Source organism: Pangasianodon hypophthalmus, chromosome 1 (genome assembly GCF_027358585.1).
Source record: "Pangasianodon hypophthalmus isolate fPanHyp1 chromosome 1, fPanHyp1.pri, whole genome shotgun sequence".
Classification (NCBI taxonomy): Eukaryota; Metazoa; Chordata; class Actinopteri; order Siluriformes; family Pangasiidae; genus Pangasianodon; species Pangasianodon hypophthalmus.
This window is the reverse complement of record NC_069710.1, coordinates 16,176,932-16,190,971: the sequence shown is the minus strand read 5'-3', so window position 1 is coordinate 16,190,971 and position 14,040 is coordinate 16,176,932.

Genomic DNA, 14,040 nt, shown 5'->3' with positions numbered 1-14,040 from the left:
CCATCATTGATTATTTTCCTATAACAGCACACCCAGTCATGTTTTATTGTTTATTTATTGACATTTGCTAATTATTACAGGACACCTGGGAATTGATGAAACCTAAGCTCACATATGTCAGAAATTGCTAGGTTTACTGTCAAGGTCAGCTTTTTCTAATAGGCCAAGAAAAAAAAAATAGGGCATATATTTTTTACACGATCAGAACAACTATCTCTGAAAATCATTCAAATACTAAACCAAAAATGAATAAATTACGAATAAAATATAATATTTATCTACCATTTACAATGATCTGGAGGACTCCATTAAGAGCAAAAAAGACATTTTATATATATATATATATATATATATATATACACAGAGAGAGAGAGAGAGAGTTGTTGTTGTTGTTGTTGTTGTTGTTTTTTTTGGGCTTGAGTATTCAAAAAAAAACATAATTACTTTTCATGGCAACTGACATAAACATAAACTTTAATACTTTAAGGAGTACTCCAGGACGGGTCAGCTGACATAAAGAATGCTTTTGTGAAGTCTGATGTCAAGCTAACATAACACTTCAGTTCAATTAAATTTTCTTGGTATAAGGTTATGTTATGACATTTTTAGGCTGGCATTTCTATAGTGTATGTTAAAGCGAAGAAAATCTCAAATATTCAGCCCATAAAAATTTGTTTAAAAATGCACAGGGAGAAAAGATTAATATTTCATGGGAATCTAAGTGTGTGAACATTCCAGAATTTGCATGAATTTATCATAAGACCTGGTATTTTTAATGTAGTCAGTCAATGGCCTTATGGGTGTGACTTTCTAAAAGCATCTGAGTCATCACATTCTGAGTGACATGGAGTGGGTGAGGGGCTTTTAGAAAGAGTATCCATAGCAAAGGAGATTAGAGGACATGCACCATTACAGACCCTGTCATATGTCAGACACCAACCACCAAACGACACTGCAGATCCTATACGCAAAATCACCGGATTGTACTAAAAGCGAATGGAAGAAATCAAACGCTATATTTTTAATTAATTTCTTTTATCACGTAACTGATAATTCCCAAAGCAGATTTCTGAATCAGTGAGATGTGGTGGCAGCATGGAGAAAATTTCTTTTCCTTTTCCTATACCACACACACACACATACACACACCATGTAAATAGTTGGATTACTGCTAAGCCTGAAGTCACACATCCCACTCCCCACTCCCACCCATCTTCTGACCCGTCTGCCTCCAGCACCTGCAGCAGGCCAGTGGGGTGGAAAATTATGTCTTGTCATTTAATTTCCAAAAAACTCTTTGTTTTCACAAGATTAATCTCTTCGCTCTGCTCCACTTAAGTTGAAAGATCAGCAAAACCAAGCGGGCTGTGTCTGTATCTGCAATCTGTCGAGCTATGTTTGAGAACTCACACTAAGATGAATAATGATCAGCTGCTTTTTTGCCATGGTTTGTGCTACCACTTACTCTGCATAATCCACGAATTGCCTAGCTAAAAGCTCCCAGAGAGCTTGTAATAAGCATTATTATTAACAGAAGAACAGTTCTTCCACAAATGTGTGTGCAAGGGATCTAAATGAACTGGAAAGTCAAAATATTTGCATGTTTTAGGTCCTATACAAGTACATATATGTTAATAAAGCAATATTCATTTACAGAAGTGACAGATCATAACGATATGGATTAATGAAAATCCACTTTAATAAACTTATGTGTGCTTACTCACAATTTTCTAGAAAAGGGGTCATCAATGTCATGTCAGCGGTGGCTTCAGCTATGGACTTCATTTCCCAGAATCCTCCACAGTATCACAACATGGCTGACCTGGACTGCCTTTCCCATCACACACAGTCACTCTCGTGTTCAAGGTCACCTGGTTACTGATTACACACACCTGGACTCAATCAAGCACACACACACACACACACACACACACACACACACACACACACACACACATAACCTGGACTCACAAACTTTTTGTTTCTGTGTACTCATGATTCTAGGTTTGGATCTCGTTCTGGTACCTGGTTTTTGATTCTGGATTTGTTCTTTGATAATCTGTTTGCTGATCACTTGTTCCTCACCTGTTTTGTGATTATGACTCTATAGTTAGCCTAAAGTTTTAGATTTGTCAGCCTGTTTTCAGTATGGTCAAAGCCTGCACTTTATTTACACTATGGGGTATGTAACAATATGGCTTCTTTAAAAAGAGTCAACAAAATGGACAGAGATATGAGCTTATTCTCTCTGTGTCAAATTCAAAAGGTACGTCTCGTCTGTTAAGTCTATAGCGCAAGTCAAAAGGGTAACAAAACATAACCATGTTGAAGTGTCATCTTTATAGCCATGAATTAATCATTAGTGGTTAAGTATTAAGAGGTAATTGTGGCCATTCAGTCATGTTAGTTGCTTATCCAGACTTTGGTACGCAAAGAATTTTATGCAACTGGATCCGTACAAATTTTAGTTGAATAACCCTCTTTATAATGTATCGATTGCTTCATATTAAACAGTAGAATATAGTAGTAGTTATACATGCATATAATCCTTTCCTAAGCAGGACTCAGTCTGGACTAAAATAATTAAATACCAGATGGCACCAAGCCACCCAGGCCAATTCACTCACTGTCCATGCAGCACCACAGCAGGGCCTAATTATAAGAAGAGATATTATCAAATCAGATTTCCTCATTTGGGTTAAGTAAGGAAAAAACTGTTTGCAGAATTGATGGCTTTACAAGTGCACCCTCAGGCTTACAAAGGCGTGTCCTTAATGAAAGCGTAAACAAATGGGGAAAGAAGGAACCGCTGAGCAGAATAAACACGGATGGGAGAGCTCATAGGTTAAGACAGCGCAGGGGGAAGCAGGTTACTCTTATTAACCTTTCCGAAAATGGCCTGTGTGTTGAGGGGTTATTGATGACCTGGGTTATGAAGTTGCAATGATTTCTCAGGGAAGCTGAAATTAAAGGTTAAACTATTCACATTAATTGCATTGCAGGATTGTATATTGACAACTTGCTGAGCTTGTCCACCCTGCTTGCCGAGGAGGGCGGAGGGTGATATTAGTGTGTATTATGAACAAACTGCTTTTTGATGGTGCTCTGTGGCTGAAAAAGCCATGAATAACTCTGAGGGTAGCTGCTAGCGACAGCCATCAGAAACCCCACAGGACTTGATTTTCTATGAATAAAATCACCATGGGACTGTACAGTAGCTAACACACTGCATTTGCACATAAATGCATGCCTCTTATGAGCACCTCCACAATCCCATACAATTCCAGACCAACATTAGTTGGCACCCTATGATAGCTATGTCTATTCAGGTTCAAATCAATGCGAGTTCACTACTTTGAGACATTATGTACAACACGAATGGAAGGAAATTAAGGTGAGTCAGTTTGAGAGAAAAACAGAGAGGAGAGGTGGGGGGAGCAAATTGCAGATAGAAAATGGAGAGTAATTTTAGTTCTCCCTGCTGAGTATGACCTCTGGGTGTGCACAGTCATGAAGGTAATGGTGATTGAGGTAGATAGGGGAAAGGCGACTGGGGGTTACATCAGCAGTTGGAGTAAGGGTGATTCATCAAAGGGTCGTTTAGCAGCTTGGCTGCACACAGTTTTCACTAACACACCAGGTTCAAGCTAAGGCTAACAAAATAGAGCCCTTAGGGTGCAAATCAACTTAACAGGAGGAGAAACTATCAGGGACAGTGATATTGGCTGAAGTTACAAAAGAGATATAGGCCATAAACAGACTCTGCTGGGGAGAAGAGGAGTAATAGCCTTAGTGAAGGAATGAGCAACTCTTTAACAGAGTGTGAGCTTTATTGAAGGACAAGACTTATTTAAGTATTCACTATAAACTACTATTGTTTTGTATTTAGATCTTTTGTTTTAAAATTGTACAACACCATATAAGTACACTCTCACTGTCTACTTTATTATAACCCATTGGATGTCACTGCAACAAAATCAAAATTTTCTGCCAATAATATATTTTAAAATTTCTACTTCAAGTAATTTTACCAAAACAACGTGAAATTGTTTTTATTTAGCCTTCTTTCTGATGAGGCAGAGACAAATGTGGATGAGGCTGATAATCATATATATATAATCATATCAAAATATCAGTTTAACATGTTTCAGTAATGGTGTTTTTCCATAAGTAGCTTCAGTAAAAATATGTAGAGGTAGACAGGGCAGGGTCAAGTTCTTAAATGTAGTTTTCTCTCTTTTCTCCCCTTTTTTCTCCACTTTGGAGGTAACCAGTGGTACTACTTTATTTCTGGTTGATATACAGTGGGTTGGGAATGTGTTCAGACCCCTTAACTTTGTGCACACTTTATTGCATTATAGATTTATTTTAAATGAATTCTATTTACTTTTTGGGCATAATCTACACACAATAATCCATATTGACAAAGTGAAAACGTGTTTTCAGAAATGTTTGCAAATTTATTAAAAATCAAAAACTGAAATAAAAAAAACTGAAACTATGTATTCAGTCCCTTTATTCAGTACTTTATAGAAGCACCTTTGGCACCAATTACAGGATTGAGTCTTGTTGAATTCAAAAGGACTCAAGACTAGGAGTTAGAGGATCCATGTGTGTAAATTGAATACACACAGGAGTAAAACAGGGTACACAGTAGCTAAAAATACTACCCAGGATTCACAGTGAAATAAACAGAATGAAATTCTTAACAAGTGGCAAACAGGTCCCAAGGGTAATTAAAGTCAAAAGTGGGTAATTGGACCAAGGTCGAAACTCAGAACCGGCAACACAAACAAAAGCTTAGTCCAATGAATAAATTGGCAAGACTTCAACCTGAACACTGAAAGCTCTGGCATTTATATACACTGAGTCTACAAGGAATCAGGTGAAATTGATTACCCTAACAATTAGCCCTGTTAGATTATTGATATTTTTTTGGTGTTTTTGCTATACAATGAAAACATTTAGGTTTGAGATCAAACGATGTATATGCGAAGATGGATTTTAGAAAAATTTCAGCTTTTACTTTCTGATATTTACATCTGTGTTAAACAACTTAGAACATGGTGTGGCATGATGGAGTTAGTGTAATGGCTTGGGCTTGCATGGCTGCTTCTGGAAAAGACTCACTAATCTTTATCGATGATGTAGCTCATGATGGTAGCGGCAGAATGAATTCAGAAGTCTACAGAATTATTCTGTCTGCCAATTTACAGAGAAATCCATCCAATCTAATTGGGAGGAACTTCATCATGCAGCAAGACAATGAGCCAAAACACACTGCCAACACAACAAAAGACTTCATCAGGGGAAAAAAGTGGAAGTTTTTAGACTGGCCAAATCAATCACCAGACTTTAACCCAATTGAGTAGCATTTCACCTCCTGAAGAGGAGACTGATGGGAGAAACCCCCCCAAAACAAACAACAACTGAAAGAAGCTGTGGTACAAGCCTGGAAGAGCATCACAAATGAAAAATGCAACAGGTTGGTGATGTCAGTGCAGTTATACCGAGCAAGGGATATGCAACCAGATATTAAGTGTTATTTACTTTAATGTACATTAAAACTATCTGCTCCAATACTTTTGCTCACCTAAAAATTGGGTGGTCTGCCACCAGAGGTGCCATGTTCTTAGTCTCAAGTTCTTAGTCTTTAACACATCAAGATCAGGCAATGAAAGCTGATATTCTGATCTATCATCTCATACTTATCTTTTGATCTCAAACCCAAATGTCTTCAGAGAATAGCAAAAACAAACAAGAATTGGATTTGTTGTTCCAATACTTTCAGAGGGGACTGTAGCATGTGCTTTTAAATGTGTCACTGAAAATGTAGTGGGAGATATGTATGAGATTCCAACTTGACTATTGTCAACTAGCGCTTACTGTTTGGCATGAGACTTAAGTTATTCTCTCCTACCTCTTTTATCAGCACATCAGACCCTCACTCAGTGTTCCACTCCTGAACACATTTTTTTTTATTCAAAGTCTGTATCTGTTTACCAGAAAATATGACTTTTTCTTCCCACACCCAAGGATAAGCAGCTGCCATCCCTCAGCCTCTTGACTCTGTTTGTGCTCTTTTCTGATCTTCTATTTGATTTCAGACTGCCACCAATCTGTTTTATACAGTCAGCTGTAAATCCAGTAAAAGCATAGTACCTTTGTCACACTGCTGTCTCCAGCAATGTGGCAGTGTGAAATGTCACTATATGGCCAAAAGTATGTGGACACCAGACCATTATACTCATATGTTCTTGTTGAACATCCCATTCCAATGTTAGTCCCCCTTATTGCTGCTGTAACAACATCCACTCTTCTGGGAAGGCTTTCCATTAGATTTTGGAGTATGTCTGTGGGGATTTTCTCATTCAGCCACAAGAGCATTGGCGAGGTCAGGCACTGATATCGGGTGAGGAGGCCTGGGGTACAGTCAGAGTTAATCCCAGTTAATCCCAAAGGTGTTCAGTGGGGTTGAGGTCAGGGCTCTATGCAGGCCACTTGAGTTCTTCCACACCAACTTTGGCAAACCACATCTTTATGGACTGTGAATTCTTAATGCTACAGCATACAAAGACATTCGATACAACTGTGTGCTTCAGATATGCTACCAATAAATACGTCCAATACTCTTTCCAGAGTAAAACTGGAGAATGTTCAGAAACATTGTTCTAATGATCATGCAGATTTGATGCTGGGAAAGACAGGTGCTCATTGGCCCTTTTATCATGTGATGAGAAAACTCAACCCTAGATAAAAATGTCAAGGAATAGATTACACCAGTATACAACATACAGTTTAACAGAGTGGCTAACACAATACACAAATATAGGAGGTACAGTCATAACCTGGTTAAAAAAAAACGGCAAGCGCACTTGTCCCAGGGAATCCTCGATTTGCAGGTGAGCAAATGCCCCTTTACTTTATGGGGAAGTGGTTGCTCAGTGGTTAAGGCTTTGGACTGGTTGTGAGTTCAAATCCCAAAGCCACTAAGCTGCTATGGTTGGGTCCCTGAGAAAGACTTAACTCTGAACAGCTCAGTTGCATCCTGTCTCAATTGTAAATTGGTTTGGATAAAAGTGTCAGCCAAATAAGCAAATGTAAAAGCACACAGCCATATTCAAATAGGAATGAATACACAAACTGCTTTCACTGTGAGGCTAAAAGCATGTGACAAATCTGTGAAACTGCATTTTCCAATTTGTCCAAATAGCCCTAGTTAAACCGTTTTGCTAATAGCGCTTATGCTTAGATGAAAATAATTAGGGGACGTCCTTGTAGTGTTACATAGTAGGGAGTATTTTAATGCTGTCAGACAGAGGCTGTTAAATAATATTTAAGTAGGGGCAGACTGTGCATTTCAGGTGGAGCATGCTTTCTCTGTCACTAAGAAAACGTATTTAAATTGTACCCATAACTCATTTAAATTGTACTCATCACTGATTGTTGTTTTGCGCAGTTCCTGTTTGTCATATATCCCACTCAGAGTTGTTAACCTGAAAGTGGCACACAAAAACATATGCCTTGTTGTTAACGATGCTGTTCATAGGCTATTTCTAACTGACATTTTTTTACACCCATATTTCCCTCTTCAGAAATGTAATCAACAGCAAATCCACAAGAGCATCGCTTTATGTCCTCCATCTGCCACTGCAGCTCTTTGGCAGATTTTATTTTTGCTTTGATGGACATATGATAATGTGTTATCGTAAGTCCGCTGACCTGCTTTCTGAATGTCACAGTAGATATCAAATAACTACGTATAATATGATTGTGTGAAGCAAGGACAGTTAGAAGACTTTGGCAGTCGCACATAACAACACACACAAATAAACACAACATTATATGTCATTATTTCATATGACAACCCTACATTATATTCCCATTCATTTTAACTTCTGAAGAAAACAGTGAAGGTCTTGTGCTTCAGCTGGAAATGACAGAGAGCAATATATGATTGGCTAAACATTGATTACACAAATGAACACAGATAAATCTTATGCTCATCCCAGGAATCAAATTATCAATATGACTATACCAAACATCCCATTCAACACATTTAGTACTGTTTTCTCTGTATGACTGTATATTGTAAAAAATACAATGCTACCATCTGGTTTCACCCAGAAATGGATGGGTTCTGTCAAGGTTTCTTTCTCATGTCATCTCTCAGGACATGAGGACAAATATTTTCGTATACAGAGTGAAACTATATATGTTAATGCATTTCATTTGAAGATTTCCCTGGCTCTTTGCCATTATTAACTATTAACCAACCATGCTTACAGTCCAATAAATTTAACAGCAGACATGTCTGCATATCTGAGGCAATTGTAATTGCAATTAATATACCAAGCCAGTCATTTCTGAAAAAATTCACTTTTAGAAGAAAACATCTTGAACTTCTTGAACTGAATTATACCGGTTTAGTTATCTGTTCTCTCTCTTTTCACCAATCATCATAATCCTAAACCAAAATCATCCCCACCCTTATCTGGCATGGGAGGAAATGATGAAGGCTTTGTAATTATCCAGCTGTGGCACACATCAATCATGAGTTCCAGAGACCTTGCAAAGCTGCTGAGATGCAGATGAGGGAAATCCGTTTGACCTGTCCGAGGCTGAATTAATTATCCAATTACTCCTCTCCAACTGACTGTTCTGGCCCGATAACTTCAGAGCTATTTACAACTAACTGCCTCCCCAAGATAACAAAAGGCCCATTTACTATATAATCACCTCACATAGTGAACGACTGGCAAAAAAACTCCGCACACCACGGCACTTTCATCAGCATTTTTCCACCTGACATACAAACAAATAATAGAATGAAGTTCAAAAGTTCAAAATCCCAGACAGACAAACCCTTTCTTTCCAGAGTCTTATGTCAAATATTATTGATCATGAGTGGACCAACATGTGTTGCCTTTCATAAAATGCAACAGGACATTTCATTTCACAGCTTTTGAAAATGGCTACGTTTGGATCACAGTTACCTGCAACTTCCTTTTTTTTTCTCACTGACCAGCTGCAGTTTTAATGCAGTGCCTTAGTGTTGCCAAGAACAACAGGTGAAAAGAAACATCTATCAGCAACCACAATACATCTTGCAAAGCACAATGTCTCCTTTTCCTTCAGAAGCAGAAGTATTTGTGTGGAAAAGAAATCCATAACTGCTCAAAAGCGCTCAGCTCTTTGATTTGTTGATGGTTCAGTCTTTCTCTTCAATCAATGATAGTGCCATACACGTATTAAGCTTGAAAAAGCAAATGATTTCAAACTGCTTGAGCTTATGGGTTTTTGCTCTTATGAGCACCCAACTTTATTTTCTAATGTCTGCATTAGAAGCTTTGTGTGTTTTTCTATACACAAAATTGCCTGCATACTTTATCAGAAGCAGCAGGCTGGCCCAGATAAAACCTGTAAAGCGGACATTTCTCTGAGCTGGTTTGGAATTTCAAGATGATTGTACAGGAGAAAGTCCTTTCAAAAGTTCTTCAATAGGTAGATTTATGTTTTAATATGTTACTCACATTCTGAAGCTTCCACAGGTTTAGTCCCATTTGCCATACTCTTCAATGCCACATGCACACCAACAGAGATACTACAGAATGCCTAATTTGCCAAACAACAAATTTACAAAAGTAACAAATTAAGTCTTACATTAATCATGAAAAAGACCTACGTACCTTGTAGTTTTTGTCTATGGAATGAAGAGAACCTTGTTTACTTGACGAATACAGAGCAATCTAGCAAATGCAGGTCATAAAATGTCCTGTTTAACCACATCTACATCTTAGCAGATAAATGTCCCCAACACTGACACTGTACAGCACATAACCTCCTTGGATTTTATTATGTTTAACACATGCACCTACTCTTTTTCTCACAGTTATTCTAAAGGTATATGACCTTTATTATAACCTTCTTTTGCTATTATCCCTTTCACTAGTAGCCAAAGATAACCTAGAAGAAGATATTACACCTTATAAGCTCTCAAGTGTAAGATACAGGAAGGACCAACTTTGTTATTTGAAATTCATTCTTTCTACTTATTTTTCAGGCAGCAGCAGTTAACAGATTTAAAAAAGCAGCTGAAGATAACACTTCCATAAATTATCATTTCATTGGACTGTTGTAAACTATTAAATTCATAATTTGTATCCAATATAAAACACTCTGACATTGAGTTGGAGAAACAGAGAGACCTGATTGATGTGTCAGGCAGGCAACAAAGCCGTTTCGAGCAAATCTCCAATCACAAGTGGATAAAGAGCATGTAGAGCAAGTCAGTAACAATGATTTGCACTCATAACCTTCAAGATCAGAGCTAGTGTCAGACAGTGGTGCAGGGAAAATAAACACAGTTAGTGTATTGACCCCTGAACTAGCACTAAACTTATGCACACACATGTTTATACTCTCTCGTGCGCTTAATATATTGAAATGGTATTTAAGCTTTACATGTTATTATGCCTGAAGTGGCATGGTGGAACAGCATGTAGTGTTCCCACCTCACAGTTGCAGGTTCCTGGTTCAGAGATTGGTTACAGTCCAGAGCTTGGGTTACACTCACTGAGTTTCACATGTTCTCCTACATGTTCATGTTCTCCCACATGTTTCCTCCACATTCTCTGGTTTCCTTCCAATTTCCAAAAACATGCCTGTAGGTGGACTGGCCATAGGAATGAATGTGTGTATGTGCACGGTACCCTGCAGTGGACTAGTGCCCCACTGAGGGTGGGATCTTTCTTCACATGCAGTGGTCCCTGGGATAGGCTCTGGATCCACAGTGACCCTGACCAGGATAAAGCAGTTACTGAAGAATGAATTATGAATTCACTATGAATAATTCATTATGAAATGCAGGCGGGCAAGTAGAATAAACTAAGAGAAAAAACTTACAGATCATCTTCACAACACAGTTCCAGCACTTAGTCAACACTGTACAGTGTATATATAGTATATATACATAAACAATAACACTGTATTGTAACCCACTGAACACAGTACAAGTGTTTTAGTACACAACGAGGCAAACTCATCTAAATGCTATGGTTAGTCTAATTGTTAAAAAATAGGCTAAAATATTGATCTATTCAATCTATTTATGCATTTTGTTGCATATTGTATTTTGAAAAATGTTGCATAAAATTCTTAAGTATTAAGTTGTCGCATTAATTTAAAATATATTCACTTTATATCAACAAGCTCTGTTACAAACAAATGTCGGATACAGGATTAGCAAAGAGAATGAATGATTAGCTATAAGGTTTGTGGGAAAAATAATGAAGTGGCCTCAAAATCCCTCAAATAAGAGCATGGAAACTAAAATATAAATTGTGCATAAAATGTTAGGATTTTTTTAAAGGAAGTCAAAAGTAACCAATTTTGATGGCTCTAGATCAAAAACTCAGTGAGTATAAAAATCAGTTTGCATTTATGCGATTGAAATTCTGAGATATTAGCACTGCGCTTACAAGCATTTGTTAATGCTCTAATTAGATCCTGTCCAAAGCTTGCCAGATGCTGTAGTTTAGAATATACCATGCATATGCAATGCCATGCACAGTATCTGAAGCTACAATGCTAAAAATGACTGTGTACTTTAACCAAGACATGAAGTATATAGGTCTCCATAGGTCTACATAAATGTAGAATCTGCCCACAGCAAGCCAGAGCTCCTACTGGCAGCGAATTCAGAGAACCTTCACCCTGAGTTTCACCCAACCCACGCACTCCTCTGCACACTCCACGCTGTTTAGTTTTGGAAGGTGAAGGAGAAGATGAAAGGCTTAATTTGTATGCTGCTCTCCTCTGAAATTGGTCAAAGTTTTCTGATAATGAACTGTGAATTTCTTCTCAACTATAGGATGAAGTTTTGCCTTGCTTGTAGGTATAATGTAAACTTTTGAGTTTGATCTTCAATAATTTTCTCCCAAGAGAAAGTTTCTAAAAAATTGTTTTAAAAAAATCTTTAAGCAATGGACAGAATGGAACTGTTATCTAAGTAGTGATTTCAGTAAGACTGCCATTGCTTTAAGCGAAGTGTTATAGAGCGAATGAGAACTCCTATTTTCTCTGCCAGGAAATTCCCAAAAAATGACAAAATGAAATGTTAATCATTGTACAAAAGGTGTGTGTGTGTGTACGTTTGTGTGTGTGTGAGAGAGAGAGAGAGAGAGAGAGAGAGAGAGACAGAGAAGTTACCCTTGTTTAAATAACAGCATGACACTGTGAATTCCTGGATGGCCTCAGAAGATGGTCTGGGCAAACATTCACAAAGCATGTCAAAAGCAATTCATACAAGAGGACGGCCGGTGCATATTCAATGGCACAGCAAACGATACAATCTGGCACGGCTCTTTCCCCTGCTCCCTCCGTCTGGCCCACGGCACCCAGGCAGCCTTCAAGCAGGAGCGGCCGAGTGAATTAACGAGAAAGAGCAGCCCCTGTAATGAGGATGCCAGAGCACGTTAGGGCTGCCGTCCAATCATGCTAAGCGTCTGTGAGCACTGCAGTCTGCCTCCACAGGACATTGCAGCGAGAGAAGGTGAGAGGAGCTCCCCCATCTGCGGCCCCTCACATATTTCTCACCTAATAATTCTCATTAACGCAGTGAAAACGATGTAAGAAGGAAGCAATTTGTATAATTGAAACTTGTTTTGAAGGAGTTCCCTTGGTCCCTTGGTCTCCTGGTTACTAAATTCTCTTTGCTCAATTTGTACCATCCACATCATTTGAATTGTGTCATTCTTGGCACTCTGCTGTAAGCTAGATGCCAAATTACTATAAAGACCAGTACAAAACAAATGGCTTACACATTGCAAGCTGTTAACCACTGTAAGTGCTGCATCAGTCTAGCCAAAAAAAAAAAAATCTTGCATCTTATTATCTGGCTTACTGGTCTATATATGTATATATGTTGTTTTTCTCAGGTAATGTTGATGCTATTGAACTGACCCCAAGGCCAAGATTAAGGATAGTGAATGATCAGGTGCAGAAAAACTTATATTAATATTATATCCTTATATCCAATAATCAGCACTGAGAAATGCTGACTGAGTTACTATATTAAATGTTTGAAATGAATTATGGAAACTAGAAATAAGAAGCATGATCCTAATTTAGGGTTATTATGTTTCATTTCATTTCATTATTATGTTAACATGCATGATAAATTTTGCCCAAACTATAAATGCTTACTAAGCTCTGAATTATCTGCATAGGCCCTTCCAACTTTCACCCATAATTTGATCAAATGGACTGCAGGGACAAGGTGAAACTCAATAGCAATTTATTCTCCAAGTGAAAATTGTGCTAGCCACAGCAATAATTAGGTGAGGCAGAAGAGGTGTGATAGTGATAGCTTTACATAATGTCAGTAAATACCATTTTTATACACATTTCAAGTGATTCTGTGGGTCTTTATGCTTTACTGTATTAGTGCTCCTGTAAAATAGAGCTCAGATTCTTGGACTTTCTCATGCAAGAAAATGTGTATAGTTGTGTGTGTGTTTAGGAGAGACTTTATAAAAGAATGTTAATGTCATTAAAATGTACTTGTAGCCAGTTTCAGTTTGTTACATGATGTACGGAAAAAGCTACTGCTTTATGACAAATGTCATACAAAACATCTATGTTTTCAATCATCAGAAGCTCCCTCATCCCCCAGTTTCCCACTGGATGTCTTCACAAGGAAGAAAACAATCCTGCGATGGCTTCAAGTCATTTATTCAGACCCCAGATTAGACATTTCAGCATGGTTAGATCAAAGCAATCAATGTCTTCAAACCAGATTGAAATAGAGAGTCAGATACCCATTTTACGTCAACATGTCAATATATTATTAATGTGGTAGCTTGAAATGATCGAGCATGTCACTCAGCTACATTTTGTGTACTTTATGATTTAGAATATCTTTCTCTCAGAAGTAATCACTGTATTCTGAGTTAGAGGTGATAACTATACTGAATAGAATTCTGTATTTTTATCTGGATCAGCATTGCATGGCTAATGGACAGTTAGGGGTCAAAGGTC